Source organism: Diabrotica undecimpunctata, chromosome 5 (genome assembly GCF_040954645.1).
Source record: "Diabrotica undecimpunctata isolate CICGRU chromosome 5, icDiaUnde3, whole genome shotgun sequence".
In the NCBI taxonomy this organism is placed as follows: Eukaryota; Metazoa; Arthropoda; class Insecta; order Coleoptera; family Chrysomelidae; genus Diabrotica; species Diabrotica undecimpunctata.
The window spans coordinates 68,103,156-68,127,780 of NC_092807.1; the positions used below are offsets into that span (position 1 = coordinate 68,103,156).

Here is a 24,625-nt window from a genome sequence, read left to right on the forward strand (position 1 = left end):
CATTTTTAAGGTGTTTGCTGTTTTCTATCAACTTAAGTAAGTAAATTTAATATTATTTTAACTCTATTATAATAATTATTATGATGATAAAAGGGTTGCAAGTGTGAGTCCATAATTGAACAGATATATTAAAAAGGTCAATACTCACAATCTAATATTTACTTTCAAAGTTTTACAGAAGCGATCGGTTTCGAGGCTTACAATATTTGCCTCATCCTCGGGCCCAGCAAAGAGTTTGTTTTGTTAAAAACCAATAATATAGATATCTCCAATACGAAGTTTTCCGCTTACATCCAGGGTACTGTCTGTCTTCATCTTTTCCTTATGACACTATCATTGTAGTGAGGTGATATGTTGATCATTATATGTGTATGTAAATAAAAGGTCTTACAAGGTAAAGACCTAAAGGTGACCCTAAAGGTGACCTGTGACAAAAACAACAAAAAAGGATATCATACTGCATAATATGTGATTTTCAATCTTTCACAAGTTTTTAAACTATATACAGTCCAGATGTGGCAGCTTATACTGTAGGTGTATTTGTCTTAAACAATTTTTAATTTTATTACAAACCAGAAGATAATCCTACCTTTTTAATAATAAAAAACTTTGACAACAAAAACTAGAACATTCAAGAAGTATTTTAAGGATCAAAGACAATAACCTTTGGCAACAGTTACACGGTTAGAACACATTAATGCTCAACCATATTCCCAAGAGCCTTTTATTTACAACATATATAATGATCAACATATCACACCTCACTACAATAGATAGTGTCATAAAGGAAAAGATGAAGACAGACAGTACCCTGGATATAAGCAGAAAACTTCTTATTGCCGATATCTATATTATTGTTTTTTAACAAAACAAACTCTTTGCTTTGCCTGAGGATGAGGCAAATATTGTAAGCCTCGAAATCGGTCGCTTCTGTAACATCTTGAAAATAAAGATTGTGATTGTGAGTATTGACCTTTTTAATATATCTGTTCAATTATCTATTATCTATTATTTTATTAGAATATTAGCCTGTAAATAATATTTTACAGGTTTGTATATACAGTCACTAAAACAAATTAATATGTCGGACATGGATTCTGCCGATGAACTCGTAAACATACCTTTAACTCCCCCCAAAAAGAGATGGAAAAAAGGCCATTTAAGCGTAGACGTTAAAGAAATAATTTTAAACGTGTATAAGCACGAGTTATAAGAAAATCCGGCGTTAATATTGCCCGCTGTTAAGAAAAGAGTAGCTGATAAAGTTGGAGTATCGCATAGTTCTGTGTTTAAAGTTTTAGAGAATATAAAACTACACACACACATTAGTTGCACCAAAAAAGTGTACCACTCGAATCTGTAGATGATTTTGACAAGGTAGCGATAAGAAGAATAGTGCATCAATTCTTTTTTAGAAATGAAATTCCCACGATAGATAGAGTTCTACAACAGGTCAACGACGACCCCAATCTACCTGATTTCAAACGTACTACTTTTTACAAGCTTTTGAAAAAACTTCAATTGAAATTTGAAAAACGTGGCAGGAACAGTATGCTTACAGACAGAGATCACCTTGTAATCTGGAGAAGAGAATTTTTAAGGTAGATAAAAGTCACCTCATTAAGACAAGTATTTTTGGATGGACTCTCGACAGGTCTGAAAAATCCATCAAGTAATATTTTTTGTTGAATATTGAAATTGATAAATAATATTTGAATTTTTAGGTAAAGGAAAGCGACTGATTATTTGTCACATAGGCAGCGAAGACGGATTTGTTCCTGACGCTCTATGGAGTTTTGAATCAAAGAAAAGTGGAGATTACCAAGAGGAAATTGTTTTGAGGAGGAAAAAGGTTTTGAGAGTTGGTTTGAAAAAACGTTACCCAAATTGGAAGCAAATTCTGTGATTGTAATAGACAATGCGTCGTATCAGTCCAGACAATCTGAAAAGATCCCCACCACATCTTGTAGAAAAGCGGATATCCAAGAATGGCTACATCTAAAAAGCATCCCCTTTGACGACTCACTTCTCAAAGTGCAACTTTTAGCACTTGTTAATCAACATCAAAAACAGTATGATAAATACATCATTGAAGAAATGGCGAAAAGTCAAAATAAAATTGTTTTAAGATTTCCCCCATATCACTGTGAGTTGAATCCCATAGAACTGATATGGGTAGATATAAAAAATTATGTAGCAGCTAAAAATACAACTTTTAAGTTTACCGACATGAAAAATGAGTTCTCTTCTTCTTGATATGCCTATCGGTGACGAATGTTGGCGATCATAATGGCAATCTTCACCTTATCTTCCACAGCGCGGAAAACTGCATATATGTTGTGTTGAACCAGGTTCTGAGGTTCTTCAACCAGGACGTTCTTCTTCCTGGACCTCGTTGTCCAAATATTTTTCCTAGCAGGATGGCTTGTAGTGTCAACTCGGGGGAACAAATAAGGGTCTAACCACCTGCTGATATCCCCGGGTGCTCTGTAGAGGGCTTCGAATATACTGTCGAGAGCTCCTCTACTTAAGTCCATTTTCGGGTTATGGACTCGGAAAATATTTATATATTCGGTGTCTTGCCTTGAAAAAGGCAAGATATTTCTTACACAACAAATTCCTCGTCGAAAATGGTACATTAGGTTGTGGTCTTCCGATGGCTTGTCTTGAGAAAGACATGATATTTTCTTACATGACAAAGGATTGTCGAAATAAAAACACCAAGTTAAAGTTGATAATAACTCTCAGCCACAGAGTATGGAAAATAGAACAGGAGCAGAGCCCCGAGAGCACTAAGCTCTCGGAGAGCCCGTGAGGGACTGACCTGGCTGACCTGAAAATCGCCAATACTTATATGCGCTGTTCGAGCGATAAATAGGGATTTCCAGGTCAAGAGACAATGGGAAAATTCGAGGCGGGACGATGTGCATCGAAATGCGTACTAGTCCACAGACTATCGCATTCGATGACAGTAGAAGGGCACATCTGGATTCATTTCGCATAATGTGTCCAAAGTACTGTAACTTTCGAGATTTGATGGTGGTCAGTACCTCTCGGTTCTTCTTCATTCTTCAGAGGACCTCCTCATTGGTGACTCGGTCAGTCCACGGGATTTTAAGTATTCTCCGATATAGCCACATCTCAAATGCTTCCAATTTTCTGCACATATCTTCGTTCAAGGTCCACGATTCAACGCCATAAAAAAGAACAGAGAAGACGTAGCATCGCAGCATTCTTACTTGTATACCAAGAGAGAGGTTGTGGCTCTTGAAGAAAGTCCCCATCCGGTTGAAGGTGGATCTAGCTTTTGATGTGGAAATGAGTAGCAATGATAAATAAAAGATACGAAATTATTCGAAATTACATAAACAAAATGGAATATTTTAAAAATGAAAAAATTTTAACCCATTTTACTCATTGTACCTATGTAGTTTTCAGTACATATTTTTCGTAATTCGATATTACTTATATATAATAGTAAAAAGTTTTTTTCATCATTTTTAAAGAAAACCTTTCGTTTTACATTCGCAAAGTATGTTCGTTTGTGCGTTGTTGCCTATGCAATACTTGGGGACGATCTATTGATGGATTCATATATAGTTTTGTCTCCTGAATCAAAATCTGAAAACGGCATTTTGATATGTCGAACCATCTTCGACATAATCGGCATCAAAGTCAAAAATAGTGACGTCACAATTCTTCTAAATATACATTCGTTTCTGCTGACACAAATAAATGTTAAATCGAAATCGAAACGTCGACTTAATAAATTTTATTTATTAATGTTAATGTAATGTTAAATGTATAAGTCTATCTACCCAATAATATATGTATAAGTATTTTCCCTAACTTTTACACAAGAAGAGGTCTCTTTTTATATCATTAATGATAATATTATTACTTATTTCCAAATATTGGTCTTAAAGCGCAAAATGTATAAAAACAACTTTCTATTTTTTGCCTTTTGATTATTACCACAATTAACTAATGATGTGTGAATGACAGTTTTCAAAAACTAATATTTAAGTATACTCCTTTGGAAGATTAATCATTGATTACTATTATTTTAACAGTTAATCCTAAAAATTATAAATTAATTCATTTCAAATTGAGATGTTATAGACTGCTAGAATCTTAATACAACCCTGTACAATTATATAAACATCAGGTTTCGCGTGTTCTGTGCATGCATTTGTTGACCGCTACTTTTCTGTTAAATGAATTTAGTATAGATCTCAAATATGTAAACACGCTTGAGAAAATGAACATAGGTTCAATGGAATGATTCAAGTATAGTCCTAAAAGAAACAGATGATAAAAAGAGAAAAATCAAAGAAGCGGCTCTAATTATGCTACTCAAATGAGACCACTTGCATCGCAAATTCCTCGGCAACCAGTAGGATCTGGTTACCCATATTAAAAGAGGAAGTTAATAAACGCAATATACCACTATTAGCAAGTCAGTAACATATTGAGGATACATAATTTATGTTTTTTAAATAACACACATATAAAATCAAAATTTGGTGTTTATTGAGAGTAAACTAAATGTAAGACCAAATACTTACTATGTCGGGATAGTATTATAAGGTTTTTTCCTGGGTTTTTCCTCATAATTTACTATGGAATCACTAACAGGAGAATTTTACTGTCGTCATAGCGTGTGGTTGTCGTTTTAAAGACAAATCACATGCTATGATTTTTCTGACGGGTATTCTCAAGTTAAAGTTGATTTAATGTATTTGAATAAACTATCTTACTGTAAAGTCGTCCCAGGAACGCAACTCAGCAATATTTACAATATCATTTTAAAGTCGTCTACTTTAAAATGTATAATATATGTCTGAATTATCAATATAAATGAGTCAGATAAAATTAAATTATTAGAAGAATTTTTCACCAAGTAAAAAAAAATAAAATTTGTTTAATTTATTAATGTTTGTATTTTGAGGACGATTTCCGAAGTAGAAATTGAAACGTCAATAAACATATTTTAAACTTTAATTGTGGCATATTCCCATTTAAATAGTAATTACTTTAAGATGCCTCATGAAAATAGCTTCAGAACAATTTCACTCAAATGTTTCATATCTGATTTTTGTTGATACAATTATCACACTCTGCTATGAAAGCCATGTCTAGAAAGATTATGGTGTGACTATTATCATGTAGATGTGTGGCAAGAGTGCATCTTTCACTCAGAGAGTCACTTTTGTGGGAGGTAATCCGATCTTTTATGGATCTTAAACTTTGTCCTATATATTCTTTATTATAATCTGTAAAGGGGATACTGTAGATTACATTTGTTGTTAATTCTTTAACATGTCTATAGTTCAATTTTGAGAACACTTTATTTATGGTTAGAACTGTTTTATTTGAAATCTTTACATTTGTAACATTTTTAAATATTCTGGTTAAAGCTGGAGTGATTTCTTTGATATATGGTAATGAAGCAAATTTTTACTGTCCTTGGGATGTAGTGTGTTGGTTTTATGTTATTACCTTTTTGAATTGTTAATGGATCAATAGATGTGGTGTTAAATAAGATTATTTTAAAGGGGGTGTAGATAAGAATTATCAATTAAAAATTTTGTAAAGAATGTTAATATTTTTTTGATGAAATTATTTATCTTATATTTGACTCACTCTGTTCTTCATTTGTTTTACTAAATTGAGTTTTATAGAATGTTTATGGTATGACATATAGTTCAGATATCTTCCCGAGCTCATTGGTTTCCTATACCAATCAAGTACTATTCTATTGTCTGTAGAACGAATGAGCCGTGTATCCAAAAAGCGAACAAAGTATTCATTATCTTCCATTTCAACAGTAGATTTTATGTAAGGATCATAACTGTTAAACGTGAATAACGTCATCCACTCTATCTTTAGGTAATGCCAATACGATATCATCTACATACTTTTTCATGAAAGGTACTTTGAAAGATAGAGTTGGTATATCATAGCTATATATATATATATATATATATATATATATATATATATATATATATATATATATATATATATATATATATATATATATATATATATATATATATGTTCGGAAAGATTTCCGCGGTTAGTACAATTAAACTTAGAGCTAAGATTAATATTATTATAAAAATTAATATTAAACTCACCAGTCTTCCGGGTTGAACCGCGTCGATATCCAATTTGCCGAGCTTTCGACATCCTCTCTGATGTCTTCTTCAGGGCTTCCGAGGTCTCAGTCTCCCGAGCCCCCAGACACTAATACACTCACTAGTCACTTCTAGTTCACTCACTAGTACTCACAGTAGTGAACGGAATATCCAATCGATGACATTACTTATTTATATGATTACATTACAGCTTAAGAGTAATTATAATTACATCTCGAACAAATGGACTATTATAATTTACTAACGAACTAATATTATGCTGAACTAAATTGCCTGAGTGTTTTCTATATTTATAACAATATCGGTTATTAGGCCAACGATGATGTTTCTGTAAAAATGCTGAGTCTTTAAGGTTAGATTTGTAGCAAATGTATTATGAAACAAGACAGATATGTGTTATTCAATATCTGTGCTCTAGTTTCTAATTGTCCTAATAAAAATGGGTAAACAATTTATGTAATGAATAGTAAGTATTCTTTTGGGATTTCTTATGAATTAAATAATTATATCAATATCTCATTACATTGCCAAACAATATGACTACCACGACCAATCCAACGTTCCGAAAAGTTGTATTTTAGTATGTTCTCACTGCCTTTTCTCTATACTGTGGTGATGTACCATCTTGCATAAACCACATATTTTGGGTTTTTAATATTTTACAATAGAGAAAAAGTTATACAACGCCAGTATAGAAACTAAAGAAGCGATAGAAAAGGAAAATTGTAAAATTGACTACCAACGTCTGAATACGGACGCGGCACCTAAAGATGATAAAGAATCTTTTCTCCAATAACACATTTACCAAACAAATCATTTTGTGATGTTACATTATCATCGTTGAGTTGTTTTAATAAGAATAAACTATGAATTATGGTTATCTACAGATATTCAGTGCTTTACCGCAGAAATATCACAACTAAGAATTATTATGCAGCTGACTTATAAAATGCGATTATCTCGAAAACGGTTGAATGTTGAGGTTACTAATAAGTATACCTTTTCTTTGTAAAAATAATGTATCTTTAGTATTTTTTAATACAAATAGAGCTAACTTAAAGAGCAAAAAAGTTAAGCCCAAATCTGTGCTACACATGTGGCATATATGGCGCCCTCTATTAGTTACATTAAAATGTGTATAAAATTATAATTTATCCTATTCAAAAGCAAAAACGTAAAAGTTATAGCGAAAAATAAAATTTTAAATTTCCACTTTAACACCCTGTATCTTTCTTATTATCAACATTGTATTAAAGCAAGTTGGCTTTAATCGTAACATTTTAAAGTGCAGAATCTACGGCTTCTGTTTGTACAATTACTTAAGGACCACCCTGTATATATATATATATATATATATATATATATATATATATATATATATATATATATATATATATATATACATATATATATATATATATATATATATATATATATATATATATATATATATATATATATATATTGGCAAAGGAAAAGAACCATTCAAAACGTTTTTTCTTGGAAATGTGTTCCATAAAATCGAGTACATGCATCAATAAAAAGTCAGACATAGATAAACTGAACAACATTTATTGTTACTTACTGGAAAAACATCCAAAATAAAATTAATATCCACCTGCACCCGTACCCACACAAATTACAGTTATATGCATAACATGTTGCATACCATTAAGACAGGTTTAAAAATTAAAATCACCTAAGCCTCTAGTATTTCTTAAAAAGAAATATGATATTAAGTACACCTAATTACTTTTTAATCATAGGATTTTTTCTTTTTGTTCTCTATGTGCCAGAGTTAAAACACACCAGTAAAAGATGACAACAAAATTTTTACTATTTTTACCTAAATTTTAAAGAATTTTAAAATCTATTTTGTCCACTATTTTATATTTTATGTGTGTGTTATTAATGTTGAGTATCTATGCTTTTATAAATAATCTCAACGACTAGTAAGTTGCACTGAAGATTTGTGATATTTTTAAATATTTACACTTTTTCATATTACAGTGTCTTGAAAAAGGAATAAAACCATTCCGAAAGCTAGACAAAAGTCATAAGAGTGTTTCATTAACATCCCGGCCAATTTTCTGACTGCAACCCTAATAAACTGTGTTGTTTGTATATATATATATATATATATATATATATATATATATATATATATATATATATATATATATATATATATATATATATATATATATATGTAAATATGTTGGAAATATCGGGTATGTGGTCTATATTAAAAAAAAATCTTTGTTTTTTCTAAAGCTCAATATTTCGCCATTTATTTAATAGCTTCATCGGGAGTAAAGAAATTAAAAGATTATACACAAATAAAATTGAATATTAAAATAACATTATTGTTGATGAAACTGTACATTTAATAAAATGCATGTTAAAATTTAAAATATCTTTGAGCACGTTCGTTAACAATAAATAAGATGGAACAAGTAAAAATTATTTCAAAATGCAAAAAGTGAATATATATGATATATATATATATATATATATATATATATATATATATATATATATATATATATATATATATATATATTTAACGTGATTATTTCGACAAAAAACAATTTATAAATATGTTGGAAATATCGGGTATGTGGTCTATATTAAATAAAAATCTTTGTTTTTTCTAAAGCTCAATATTTCGCCATTTATTTAATAGCTTCATCGGGAGTAACTGTAAAAAACAAACATTTCAAAAAACACTGACGTACACTTAGATTTACAATACTTACAGAAATTAAAAGATTATACACATAAATAAAATTGAATATTAAAATAACATTATTGTTGATGAAACTGTACATTTAATAAAATGCATGTTAAAATTTAAAATATCTTTGAGCACGTTCGATAACAATAAATAAGATGGAACAAGTAAAAATTATTTCAAAATGCAAAAAATAACAATGTAAGAAAACATTAGAGGAATAGTATTTCTTTAATTAATCATTAAGGCTAGTTAGTATGATTAATCATTAAGGTGAGTGTAGTTTTAAATTTTGTTTAATATATTGCAATATATGTTGCTTAATTGCCCCGTGTCTGTTTTATAATTTAAAGTTTGTTTATTTTTGTTAATGTGGTACATCTCCAAAAATAACCTACTTTTGTAATTTTCACTCTGTGCCAAAATACGAGCATTGTTGTAGTCTAACAGATGACCGGTGTTTTTGTAGTGCTCGACAACTGCGCAAGAATTTTTTCCTAAGCGGCAATCACTTTTATGCTGTGTGATACGTTGTTTTAGCCACTGCGATGTATGGCCAATGTAGCTATTTTCACATCCTAGACACGGTATTTCATATACCACATTACTCCTATATAAGGTTGGTACTGGGTCTTTAATTTTAGAAAAAAGTTGTTTGCTATTTATGGTATTGTATTTAGCTATATTAATATTGGAAACATCTTTAAATATGGATACGACAGACTGAGTTAGACCGTTAATAAAGGGGAGTTTTTTGTATTTGATTGACTCATTGTTAGAGTCAAGGACAGGACCATCATATAAATTACTGCTGTAAATGAGTTTTTTTAAAATATGTTTAGGATAGCCGTTGTTTAGAAAAATTTTGTATAATATGTCCAGATTTTTTTTGTAACAAATTATCATCAACAATGGACATTACCCTGTTTTTCATACCCAATACTGTATTATATTTTTGACGAGTGGTGTGGTTTGAAAAGTAATTCATATACCTTCCCGATGCTGTTGGCTTTTGGTACCAATCCAATGTCAGAATATTGTCATTTGTTCTTATTACCTTTGTGTCTAAAAATGGTATACTAAGATCTGTCTCGGTTTCAATTGTGAACTGAAGATGTTCATTAAATGAATTGTGGTATTGATGTAATATTGTGCACAACAGAACATTGGAAAACTAAAGAAGAATTAAGTGAATATGGAATTAACAATTTTGTGCTGATAGCTAGTCATTGTAGAAATAATGTGAACGAACATGGAGGAACAGCTATATATCTTAGTAAAGACATCATTGGCCAGGAAAGAAAGGATATACAAGAGTTATCAGTAGATAGGGTAATAGAGTGTGCTGTATGCGAAGCTAATATCGGTAATAACAACCTCTATAGCATCAGTTTACAGACCATCAGGTAGCGATCTGGCAGTTTTTTTAAACAAATTTGATATTATACTGGGAAGAATTATGATAGAAAACACAATTATAATTATAGGGGGAGATTTCAATATCGATCTTAAGAATAACACATTAGATAAAGTAAAATTTTGTATGTTAATTAACTCATATAATATTTGTCATGTAATTGAAGACTACACTAGAGTAACTGCCACATCTAAAACTTGTATAGATAACATACTAACAAATATGCAATCATATGTGTCAGTAGAAGTCTTGCACGCTGGAATCTCTGATCATTCTGCCCAAAAATTAACTTTTCAGGTAGAGGAAGCAGAAACGAATACTCTTGAAATGAAAAGACATTTTAGTACAAATAATATTGAAACCTTTATAAGTAAATTACATAATCATGACTGGCTTAATTTAAGTTACAAATGTGTAAATGATCAATGGAATACTTTCTTAAATCAGTTTCTGTATTATATTCAATCAGTGCTTTCCTTTTAAAAAGTTAGATTCTAGGCAACGTAAAAAAGGCCTTAATAAAAGAGATGATCCAGAGATAATAGAATGTAAGACTCGTTTAGACATCTTGTTTACAATGAGCAGAGTTAACCATAAATTCTATGATTCCTATAGAAAGGTAAAAAAAGAATATAATAACAAACTAATAACAAAACGATCAAAGCTATATGAAAACAGGATGTCTGAAGCTTCCAACAAAAATAAATGCATGTGGCAAATTGTTAGTGAAATTAATGGTCAATTAAAAAGTGTAAATTCAATAAAAGTAGAGGGTAGTCCTCAAGAGATTGCTGATAAATACATGATCCACTTAAATACTACTTTAAATAACACTTTATCTCAATTACAATACACTGAATATAAAGACAACATTGCAAGTAACATAAATTCAGTGTTTGTCGAAACTGTGACAGAAACTGAAATTATGGATATAACTAAAAATTTAAAAAACAAAATGAGTTGTGGAATTGATGAAATACCCACTAAAATCCTTAAACTTTGTATAAAGGAGATAGTGAGTCCTCTCACTACAATCATAAATAATTCACTAAAATCTGGTGTATTTCCTGAATGCCTGAAAACTGCCATAGTAACACCTGTTTACAAAAAGGGTGATCCTAAATTAATTAATAACTATAGACCACTTAGCCTTCTATGTTCCTTTTCAAAAATCTTAGAAATGACTATATATAGGCGGATAACAGAATTTTTAACAAAATGTCATATTATTAGTGCAAATCAGCATGGTTATCAACAGGGAAAATCAACTCAGACTGCGATTTTTCAATTTGTCTGGGATATTTTGAAATGTACTGAGATTGGTCATATGGCTTTGGGTCTCTTTTTGGACCTATCAAAGGCATATGACTGTTTAGTGCATGACCTATTATTTGATAAATTGGAGAAATATGGTATACGTGGACCAGCATTGAACTGGTTTAAGTCCTACTTGGCAAATAGCAGACATTTAGTAAAAATACATAAAAACACTGAAATAGGCATCTCATCTGAAAGCACTATCAATATTGGAGTACCACAAGGAAGTGTGATTGGTCCTTTACTGTTTGTGATCTCTATCAATGATCTTCATGGTCTAGTGGCTAATACTACTTCCAGCATAACAAATTATGCAGATGATACAAACATTTTAGTCAGTGGTAAAGACATGTCTGTTCTAAGCGTTAATGCTAATTTAGAGTTCCAGAAAGCTAAAGACTGGTTTTCTATGAATAGGTTGGTTTTAAATCAAAATAAAACAGATCTTCTTTTGTTTAAGACAAATTATGCACATTCAGATATGCCAAACAGTATTATTGTAAATAATGACACTTTAAATATTAGCAGCAGTACCAAATTTTTAGGATTATATATTGACAGTTTTTTATGTTGGGATAAACATGTTGACCAGTTATGTATGTCTTTGAGTAAAGTGATTTACAGCTTTAGAGTTCTAAAAAAATACATGAATAGTAACTCATTAAAAACAGTGTATCATGCTAATTTTGAAGCAAAATTTAGATATGGTCTAATAAATTTTGGCCACAGTAGGGACATAAATAATGTATTTCTGGTTCAGAAAAAAATAATCAGAGTTATGTTTGACTTAAAAAGTAGGGAATCATGTAGAGGGCATTTTAGGAGTAATAATATTTTAACAGTTTACGCTGTATTTATTCAAGAATGCTTACTGTTTCTATATAAGAATAAAATACTCTTTAGAAACTTTGAGCCCAATAGTATAGTAAATACCAGGTTATATAATTATAAAATTCCAATACACAGGTTAAGTATAACAGAAAAAAACACTCTTTAATACTGCATCAAATTGTTTAATAAACTGCCTGAACCTATTAAAAAGGAGGAAAGATGATTAAGTTTGTATAAACATCAAATATTTAAATTACTGGTAGCTCTTGAGCCATATTCTGTGGAGGGTGGAGGACTATTTGTATAATGTAACGGTTAGGAATAAGTAAATAATATTTTCGTTTGTGACACTGTTTTTTTTTAAATAATTTTATGTTCACGGAATGTATATTATTTTCTAAAAATAAAGATATTGTTATTGTTATTATTATTGATAATGTCGTGTAGTCTTTTATAAGGTTCCAATTTGATTCTATAATGTCCGTGACCATATTTAATGTAATGTTTGTAAATACAGAAACCACATCCAAAGAAATCAAAACATAATCTTTTGGTAACCGCATTCCCCTAACAGTATCGACAAAGGTAAATGTGTCCTTAGAATTATAATTATTGCGATATTCAAAGGCACCATTTGATATATCAGCAAGAAATTTAGAAATGTTGTACGTAGTGGACTTTAAAGAACTTACAATAGGCCTGAGAGGAACGTCCAATTTATGGATTTTAGGCAAACAATAAAGTTTAGGAGAACATGAGTCATAGATTGTTAACTTTTTTGCAAATTGTTCAGTAAGTTTATGTTGGTTTTTTAATGTTTTTATTAAGTCATTATATTTTTTCTGTATCACTGTAGTAGGGTCTTTGTCCAAACGAATATATGTCGATCTGTCGTTTAACAACGTTAATGTTTTGTCGATATAATCCTGTTTGTTCATAGCTACCGTACATCCACCTTTGTCAGATTGTAAAATATATATGTCTGAATGCAACTTCAAATATTTTTGAACATATTTAAACGTTTTGTTTAATGTTGTGGGGGGTTTAGATGTTGAATTGTGTAGATAATTAGTTACTAATTATCTACACAATTCAACAATTAGTTGAAAAATATCACATTTTTATTTAATTTTCCATATATCTGCTATATTTTTTCAGACATCTATCAATGGTGAATAAATCTTCTTCTTTTTTGTTACTAAACAAAAAAGAATTTTTAAACAAAATTTTATTTTTGACAATATAATTGCCAAAAGTAAAAATTTTAAGTTGGCATTTATGACATTGAGGCTTATTTGTAATTGGTTGCTACTTTAAACTATTTATAAATTCAATTATTTTTGTTAAGAAAATGTTTTCAAAATTATTAAAATTTCGGGGAAGAATTTATTAGAGAAGGGCACTTTAGTATTAATTCTTTTTGAAATGTATTTGCAGCAATTTTATTAACCTTTCAGCGATAACGTGACATGATGGTACATAAAGTATAACGTCGGACTAGCAGTCCGCAAATCTAGAAAAGGTCCAAAAAACAAATATTTTCAGAAAAAGGGTCTGAGAACTGGTCAATTCTTTAAATTATAATTAAAATAGACAAAAAAAAACATTTACACACAAATTTATTATAATTTGTATTTAAACTCATGCTTTGAAAATAAAAGTTAACAGATATATATTTTTCTCATTTTGAGTACTATAAAACACAAAAACACTAATTAAATAAATAAAAAACATTTATTTCTAAGAAATTAAACAAAGACTAAATAAAAAACAAATGTTTGAGCTGCGTAAAGTAGATACATGAATGAATTTATAACTTGAAAATAGGCCAATCTTCGCTGCTGTCTTCGGAAATACCATCTTGTAGGCAGTCGGGGCAAATGCATTTTGCGTGTTCTAGGCATACAAATTTTTGGCATTTTTGACAGGTATATCTGGTTGGCCTATTTTTTGTCTACTACAGTAAAAACAACGACCTCGACAATTAGGTTGTGGATTTGGGGCTGGAACAAATTCTTCTTCAATATGGCAAATTTCTTTTATTCTTGACCTAATTGATCTAGGAATATGTTTATTCAAACATCGACGTTGTAGATGATCGTTTACTAGTTCCATACCAAGAGCTTCTAGAAAATGTCTTCTATGCATTTTATCTATCTCATTAGATTTATATTTGTTTATTACAAACGAATTGATACCAGCTACATTCATTGCAGAATAAAAAATGACCATAGGCCGTCGGCGAGTGGCTCGAGCGCAATTGTAGGCGGCACACATTTTATCAACTAAATCTACTCCTCCTTTGGATTTATTATAGTCAATGATGATTTCTGGCTTGCCCGTTAATTCGTCTAGCAAATCGTCGTCGTGCATCGTTGAGAGTAAAATAACGTTTTTGTTTTTTCTGGGTATATATGACACAATCGTACATTTTTCTCTAAAATCAAACATACTTGTTTTTTCTGGTCTCTTAGGATCAGTAAATTGAAGTGGAAGCTCTCTTTTGTTTTTTCTTATAGTGCCTATCATAGTCAGATGATGTTCGTTTAAAAGAAGATCGGCCAAGCTGAGGCTCGTAAAAAAATTGTCCATTGTTACATTTCTGTGAGAACCAGATATAGGACTGCAGAGACGAGGAACGAGGAAAATATTGCTCGTATCAACTTTATATGGGCCAGGTGGCTGTTGTCCAACGTACACCTCTAAATTTGCGGTATAAGGAAACTTTGCGTCTACTAATGCGTATATTTTAATGCCGTATTTATTAGGTTTATTGGGCATATATACCCTAAAGCCACACCTGCCACGAAAAGCTTCCAGTTTTTCATCTACCGTTGTATATGCTGATAATGAAAAATGTTTAGGTAAATTTGAATTAAACGAATCGAAGAATTCTCTCACAGCTGCCAATTTGTCATATTTTTGCCTCTCTAATCGTGTTCGTTTATCATCAAAACGGATGTGTCTAAGCAAAAACTTGAACCGTGCAAGGGACATTGTCAATCTAAAAATCTCTGGCGGTGAGCCGTTTGTCCTAAAGAGATCTTCTGCATTTCTGTGGATATTTTTGGCTACCCCAGCTATATATAAAAGGCCCAATAGTGCCCTAAGTTCTAAAATATCTGTTTTCTTTGCAGATTTATTACTGAGATTGTAAGAACACAGTTCAATAAAGATATTCGTATTGTCTACAATGGTTTGCAAAATCTCTTCAGTAAAAAAACAACTCCAAATCTTTGATGGGCTTTTCATATCTCGTACTTCCCTAGTTACTCCAGAAATTTTTACCTTAATTAAATTGTCACTGCGAGTTCGTATTCGGCGGTTTCCTACATGTTTCTTCCATTTAGTTGTTCCATCCTTACCAATGAAATGCGGCACTCTTTGTGGAACATCCAAGACTTCTGAGATTGGCTCTTCAATTTCTTCTTCCATATCGGTGTCGTGGTCCTGGATCTCTTCGAAATCTCCTTCCAAACTAGCATCGTCATCCTCAGGTTCAACTTCTGATTCAGAATCAGAGAGAAATTCCGCATAAAGTTTTTCAAGATATGCTTGTTGCTTTTCAAAACTCATTATTACAAAAATCTGTAAAAAAATAAGTTTATATCAATCAATTATACAGAAAACATAACCAGTAGATCACTCCCAATTATAAATTACACAAATATTTATTATTTACCCTAGAAATAAAATATTTTCAAATTTAATCTTACCTGAAGATTTGTGACAACTTGTATAACGTGCGGACTCACGTTCCGCAGTTCAATATAACAGCGGAACTAAATACACTACACAACTCTCACAACTGTACTGAATAGAGTATCACCTCACTTGAAGCTAGCGAGCACGCCACGACCGAGATCCTAATTAATCGTCAGAAATCGAGAAATAATTCGACAAGCGGACTCACAGTTCGCACGTTAACTCTGAAAGGTTAACCAAACTAATTTTATTTGGTGAGTTAACAAAAAAAATTTTTTTTTCTTTCTAGTTCAACTTTGTAAGATATTTTGTCTTTTTTAGCAGCTCTTGATAAGAATTGTAAACACAATTGAAAGCTCGAGATAATAAATAGTTAACCAATAACCCCTTTTATTAACTCCAACCCATCCAAAACATTTATATATATATATATATATATATATATATATATATATATATATATATATATATTTATTTATATATTATTGGCTATATCTAACAAATCATCCATGCCATATGTGGCAAGGATAGGACTTATTTTGGCTCCCATTGGTGTTCTAAAAGTTTGTTTATATATTTTGTTATCAAAAGAGAAATATGTGTTCTTAAAGAATCTTTAATATAATATGGGTTATTAGTATCATGCTTTAGTAAGAATATCTGTTATAATCATTGCTATACCTTCCGTAGGCACTCCAACCTAGGCAACAATAGGACGAACTGACAATGTTGGTTTGTGAATTTTCGGAAGTGGGTAAAAAAACTTTCCTTTATTTAGTGGGTTATTTCCTTTAAATTTCTGTTAGCTGTTATCAACAACCAATTTTCTTTTTATGTATATATATATATATATTATATATATATATATATATATATATATATATATATATATATTATATATATATATATATATATATATATATATATATATATATATATATTGTTATGGATCAGTTTATCGATCAGAAATAGAATAAAGAATTTTTTTATTATTTTAATATACCGCGGGCATATAAGTTAAAATACAACCCTGTACTTATTTGTAATAGTTAGAATAAGAGAAGACATTGTTTCCGTGACGGAACAGTTTTTCCTTGAAAGACTGAGTGAATAGTGAAAGGACAATGGAACCCGCATAATTATATATTTAAGGAATAAACTTTGTAATTGTATTTTGCGGTGGACATTTTTCGAAAGTAAATAAGAATTAGATTTAGATATGAGATAACAAGAATTTGGAAGCTTATTTCTGTTGAAAAAGGCAAAATTGTTAATGGTTTCTGAAAAGTAATTTGAGTGAAAGTAGTTTATTTGTTTTAAATATTATGTTGGAAATTTTCTAAATCGGAAATAAGTGGGAAAGATGAATGCTTATGATTGGTTTAAAAAGGAATGATGGGGAATGAGAGAGTTGAGAAGGTTTGTCTGGGGAGATTGAAAAGATTATTATGTTACCGGCAGACCAGAAGAGAAGACGTGTTTTTTGTGTAGTCAATCTGAGTACCAGTGTTTTCGTTTGTTAGTGAAAAGGGTGGAAGCTGAGAGCAGATCAAAATCGAGAAGATTAATACCTCTTTTGAGTCTGCATAGTCCACGAGATATAATTGAGAAAGAAAGGAGAATTTGTGAATAAAGAGTACCGGTCAAAAGAGGCTTGGACTTGTGTTTTCGGAGGAGTAGTTTGCTGGTATGCGGTTTGGATCGATGCTGAGAACGGGAAAGATTTGATGGTAGCCGGACATAATCAATCAAGGAAGGAACTGTGGTTTTGATCGAGAGGAGACATCATTGGTGTAAAAAATAAAGATCAGTCAAATAATTTGAATGAAAGAAAACTTTAAGATATTCTAAAGATAAAATCAAATATAAGCATACGAACTAAGATTCCAAGTTTCAAAGAGTTATTTTTTGTGAATAAATTATATTTTATATGGTAAATTTTTAGTAGATATTATTATAAAACAGATCAATAGATAGTTTGTAATTAAAATTAAATTTAGAGTATAGGAGTTTGTTGGGAAAGATAATTGCCCACAAAAGTTATTTATTAATATTCATCATATTGCTTATTGAAAATAAATAATAATTTGTGTGCATATTTATGTTGTTTTAATGTTAGTTCCGTTTCCTGTTCTATCCCGATTATGAGCAACTAGGAGATACTGAACCCGCTAGAAGAGATATATAAAGTAAACTGATCAAAGTAAAATTAAGAAGGCACCCTGAGAATTTTTAATAGTAATTGATTTGTATGAATCTGCATAAATTAGTGAATTAATTAATTAAATAATTGGATTAATTAAATTAGTGTTAATTAATAATAAAACATCATAAAGCAGATCACAACAACATGGCGAGCCAACGTGGGGCTTAAAAGTATCTCTAGTTGTGAATTTGAAGGATCAGAAACGGAAAACAGGTGATTGAGAGAATTTATTTGCCCGTCGGAAAGAATTTGATATATTTATTTGAAAATTTATGAAATTATTTTAGTTATTTTATCTAGGTACAATTTTACATTTATTCTATTTTTGATTGATTTAATTTTTTGATGAATTTAAAATTTATGTGATAAATTGATAATATTTGGGGAAAGAAAAAATTGTGTATATACAGCAGACCGGGTATTTTCGAATTTTATATCAGGCGGGGATAAAACTCAAATACATGTCGACCACAAGGAGCCAAAGCAAAACGCAAGAAAGGAAAGAGGATAAGATAGAACAGGAAACAATTATTGATGAAGGATCGGATAATGAAGGAAATGCTACAATAATGGAGGAAAGAAAAGAGACAGGGATGCTGGAAAAATTATTAGCAATGATGCAAATACAGACACAAACAATAGAGAAAATTGATAGAAATCAACAAGAAACATCACTAAAAATGGATGAAACAAAACAGACAATGGAAGAAAACCAACGGGAAACAAAACAAACAATGAGCAATATAGAGCAGCGTCTGGAAAACTATGAACAGGAAATTAAAGGATGTGTTGAGGGGATAAAGAAAGAACTGATACAACAAATAGAAGAGATTAATGAAATTAAAAATGATATGAAAGAACAAGAAATGAGAATTAAAGATAATTTGGAGGAATTAGAAAGCAAATTTGAAAATGTAATGAAAGAAGACAAGAAAGAAATAGAAAAACAAATTAAGGATATCAGAAAACAACGAGAGACAGGAGAGAAGTACTCATCCAAAGTCCGGGTGACATAAAAACACAATTTGGCGGGGACGTAAAAAAATTACACCCAGTAATTTTCATCAACAATTTAAAAAAGAAAGTACGACATATCGGTAATTTCGAAACAGCAAAGGAAACGATAAGGAACCATCTTAAAGATGAGGCAAGTTTATGGTTTGATAGCAAAGAAGAAGAATTGCAAAATTGGCAAACATTTGAACAAAAATTTCTGAATTATTTCTGGGGGAAAATACAACAGGTAGAGATAAACAAGGAATTACAAAATGGGAGATACCAGGATAGTATGGGTATATCAGAAAAAACATATGCCCTACAACTATACAACAATGCAAGACACTTACATTACAACTATTCGTCCGAACAGCTAGTGGAACTAATAGCCAGACATTTTGAAGATACCTTAGAAGATCACATAACTCTACAAAACTACAAAGATATTGACAGTTTATGTCAATTCTTACAAATACGAGAAGCAAAATTAAGAGAAAGAAAAATGAGGAGAACGCAAGAAAATTATAGACAACGAGAAAATCAAGACTATAGAGATAGAGGACAAAACTTTAGGAGAGAGTACACAAGAAGAGAATTTGTCCCGAGGAGGGAAAACGAAAGTAGAGACAACGGAAGAGTAAACTATGAACAAAGAAATCGGCAATGGAACGAAAACAGATATCGAGAGAACCAGAATAGAAACAACACTCGCACATATCAGGAAAACCGAAATAATAATAGAACGAATGAACCGGAAAATCGCGGAAACCGATACGGGTCCGAGAGACCAAGAGAAAATAGAAGAGCGGTCAACAACACACACATAGAGGAATATGAGGATGAGGGACAAAGCGACAGAAGTAGAAGCGAACAAGAACAGCAAGCGTCTTTTCACGAAGGCGCTCACTAAAGACAAAGAAACAAAAACACACGAAAGAAAATACAGTGTGACTGAACTAGAGTTTGCTAGCGTACTTTTCTGTGTAAATAAATTAAGATTTTATCTGTTGGGAGCAAAATTCACAATCGAAACTGATCATGCAGCTTTGGTACATATAATGAAAAATCGTCTGGTTAACAATCGTATACATAGAGGCATTTTGTTACTACAGGAGTATGACTTTGAGTTTCGATATATAAAAGGAAAAGACAACATTATAGCCGACGATCTCACAAGGGATGAAGACTCGGGGAAAAAGGAAGTAATTGCTTTTCATGTAGGACTGAACATTTTGACACAAGAGGAAGGTGTATTTTCGTTAAACGAAATTAGAACAAATCAAGAAGACCTGGAAGAAAGAGAAAAAAGAAGAGCGGAGAGGGAAAACGGTATATTTTTCAAACGAATTGATGGAAAGGAACTATACGTGATAACACAGACATTGGCAGAAAGGATCATACAGAAATTACACGAGGACAATGGACATATCGGCAGCAGGAAGGTTTGGCTGGTTTTTCGCGAAAACTATATATGCCGAAAAGATTACCGGATTGCAAAAGAAGTTACCCAAAGATGTGAAACATGTCAAAAATATAAAAGCAGAAATTTCCGAAATGAAAATGTGGCTAAAAATATTGTATCCCACCAAAAATTAGACATTGTAGCAATAGATATGTTAAGTGATCTGATAATGACCACGCAGAGGAACAAACATATTTTGGTGATGGTAGATATTTTTTCGAAATATGTAAAGCTATACACATGCCGTACGACAAAGGGGGAAGAAATTATGAGAAAAATAGACAATTTTATAGCCACCGTAGGAACACCAAGGAAAATTCTTTTAGACAATGCTACGTATTTCCGGAGTGACCGATTCAAGAGACAGTTGCAAGACAGGGGAATAGGGACAAATTTTGTCAGTATCCGACATCCTAAAAGTAATCCGTCAGAACGTTTTATACAAGAGACTACAAAATTCCTCCGCATTGCTGCCATTGGACAACATCGACGATGGGATAGGAAAGTGGCAGAAATCGAAAACTACTTGAACACCACTCCAAGTACAGTGACAAAAGAGACGCCGGAATATGTCATGAAGGGTATTATGCCAGTACGGCCATGGGAGGAACCGGAGCAGAGAGAGTATCAAATAGTATTGGAAACTGTTCTAAGGAGGCTGCAGCGCAGTAATGAAAAATATCTCCAAAGGCAAATCCAGAATAGAAAACGAAGACCAGTGACTTTCCAGAAGGGAGAAAAGGTGCTTGTAAGGGCGTTACGAGTATCAAATCTCACGGGGGACGTGTGTGCAAAGCTAATGCCTATTTTCGAGGGTCCATACATCATACAAAATGAAAATGGAATAAACAGCTATGTTCTTAGACATGTAGAATCAGAAAAGATACGAGGAGTTTACAATATCCAGGATGTGTACAAATACTATGAATGAAAATAGTATAGATATTAAGATGGAGTAATAAAAATTTAGGATAGGATAAAATGACTACAAAAAAAAAATTTGTGTTGAGAGAAAATAATATTTTTTTTGGTTACACTTAAAAAAAAAGAATATTTGTATCTCAAAACAAGGCGGGGATTTGTTATGGATCAGTTTATCGATCAGAAATAGAATAAAGAATTTTTTTATTATTTTAATATACCGCGGGCATATAAGTTAAAATACAACCCTGTACTTATTTGTAATAGTTAGAATAAGAGAAGACATTGTTTCCGTGACGGAACAGTTTTTCCTTGAAAGACTGAGTGAATAGTGAAAGGACAATGGAACCCGCATAATTATATATTTAAGGAATAAACTTTGTAATTGTATTTTGCGGTGGACATTTTTCGAAAGTAAATAAGAATTAGATTTAGATATGAGATAACAAGAATTTGGAAGCTTATTTCTGTTGAAAAAGGCAAAATTGTTAATGGTTTCTGAAAAGTAATTTGAGTGAAAGTAGTTTATTTGTTTTAAATATTATGTTGGAAATTTTCTAAATCGGAAATAAGTGGGAAAGATGAATGCTTATGATTGGTTTAAAAAGGAATGATGGGGAATGAGAGAGTTGAGAAGGTTTGTCTGGGGAGATTGAAAAGATTATTATGTTACCGGCAGACCAGAAGAGAAGACGTGTTTTTTGTGTAGTCAATCTGAGTACCAGTGTTTTCGTTTGTTAGTGAAAAAGGTGGAAGCTGAGAGCAGATCAAAATCGAGAAGATTAATACCTCTTTTGAGTCTGCATAGTCCACGAGATATAATTGAGAAAGAAAGGAGAATTTGTGAATAAAGAGTACCGGTCAAAAGAGGCTTGGGCTTGTGTTTTCGGAGGAGTAGTTTGCTGGTATGCGGTTTGGATCGATGCTGAGAACGGGAAAGATTTGATGGTAGCCGGACATAATCAATCAAGGAAGGAACTGTGGTTTTGATCGAGAGGAGACATCATTGGTGTAAAAAATAAAGATCAGTCAAATAATTTGAATGAAAGAAAACTTTAAGATATTCTAAAGATAAAATCAAATATAAGCATACGAACTAAGATTCCAAGTTTCAAAGAGTTATTTTTTGTGAATAAATTATATTTTATATGGTAAATTTTTAGTAGATATTATTATAAAACAGATCAATAGATAGTTTGTAATTAAAATTAAATTTAGAGTATAGGAGTTTGTTGGGAAAGATAATTGCCCACAAAAGTTATTTATTAATATTCATCATATTGCTTATTGAAAATAAATAATAATTTGTGTGCATATTTATGTTGTTTTAATGTTAGTTCCGTTTCCTGTTCTATCCCGATTATGAGCAACTAGGAGATACTGAACCCGCTAGAAGAGATATATAAAGTAAACTGATCAAAGTAAAATTAAGAAGGCACCCTGAGAATTTTTAATAGTAATTGATTTGTATGAATCTGCATAAATTAGTGAATTAATTAATTAAATAATTGGATTAATTAAATTAGTGTTAATTAATAATAAAACATCATAAAGCAGATCACAACAATATATATATATATATATATATATATATATATATATATATATATATATATATATATATATATATATTTATATATATATATATATATATATATATATATATATATATATGTATATATATATATATATATATATATATATATATATATAAACTCCTGGACAAAATTATTGCACCACTCATATTTTTCTCAATAATTTTTATTTATTGATAATTTACTGTACGACAAGTTGCCTATGGACCTTGTTTAACAGTGACAGTTATTATGTAAGCTAATAATAGTCTTGTTTTAACAATAATTTGTATTAAACTTCGTTTTAGACTAAAAGTGAGTTAAATTTTTCATTAAAAGTGCCGATCAAAACAAAGTGCTTGTGACAAACAAGCTTTTTATTGTGATATTTTTCATCATATGCATGTTTGGAAGTTCATTTGCATAAAAATCAAATAAAAAAATGAACCGCCAAAGAAATTTGTCAATGGAGGATGCAGTGCGAGCATCGACTCTCCTAGATGAAGGATATTCAATGCGATATGTTACAGGTTTGTTAGGAAGACATCATTCCAGAATCAGTCGCAAGGTGAGGCGATATAATAAAACAGGGTCGTACCATCGAAGACCAGAGCAAGGGCGAAAACGTTGCACTAATCAAATTGATGATCGTTTTTTGAGACGACGTGCTCTCAGAGATAGGAGCGTCACCAGCAATTTGCTAAAAAATGAACTAGCAGATGTTCGAAATGTCACGATATCATCTCGAACAGTTAAAAGACGTTTACATCAAGTAGAATTGAGCAACAGGAAACCGGCCAAAAAACCCTTGCTTGCCAGAGAACACAGGGTTCAGAGATTGAATTTTGCAAGATTGCATCAAAATTGGACCATCGATGACTGGAAACAAGTTCTTTTCTCCGATGAGACTAGAGTAAGCCTAAAAGCTCCAGATGGTCGTGAGCGTGTCTGGCAAAGGCGAGGAGAAAGGTTTGCCAGCTGCAATATCTTTCCTAAAGTACCTTTTGGTGGAGCCTCTAAAATGTTTTGGGGGGGAATTTGCTTTGAAGCTCGTACGGAGTTGGTCCCCATACGTACGAGGTCTATGAATGCCCATTATTACTTAGATAACATTATTATCAAACATGTAATGCCTTTTGCTCCGTTTCTTGGACCTAATTTTTTATTCATGCAAGACAATGCTCGTCCTCATGTGGCTCGACAGGTTATTGGCTACCTAAATGATGTTGATATTCCATTATTAGAGTGGCCACCTAACAGTCCGGACATGAATCCTGTAGAGCATATATGGGACTATT

At 31.3% G+C, this 24,625-nt stretch overlaps 1 protein-coding gene across 3 annotated transcripts in view; it reads left to right on the top strand.

Annotated features, from left to right (window-relative positions):
* tst (superkiller complex helicase subunit twister) overlaps positions 1 to 24,625 on the top strand; it is a 626,755-nt gene that overhangs the window by 434,220 nt on the left and 167,910 nt on the right. The window lies entirely within an intron of this gene.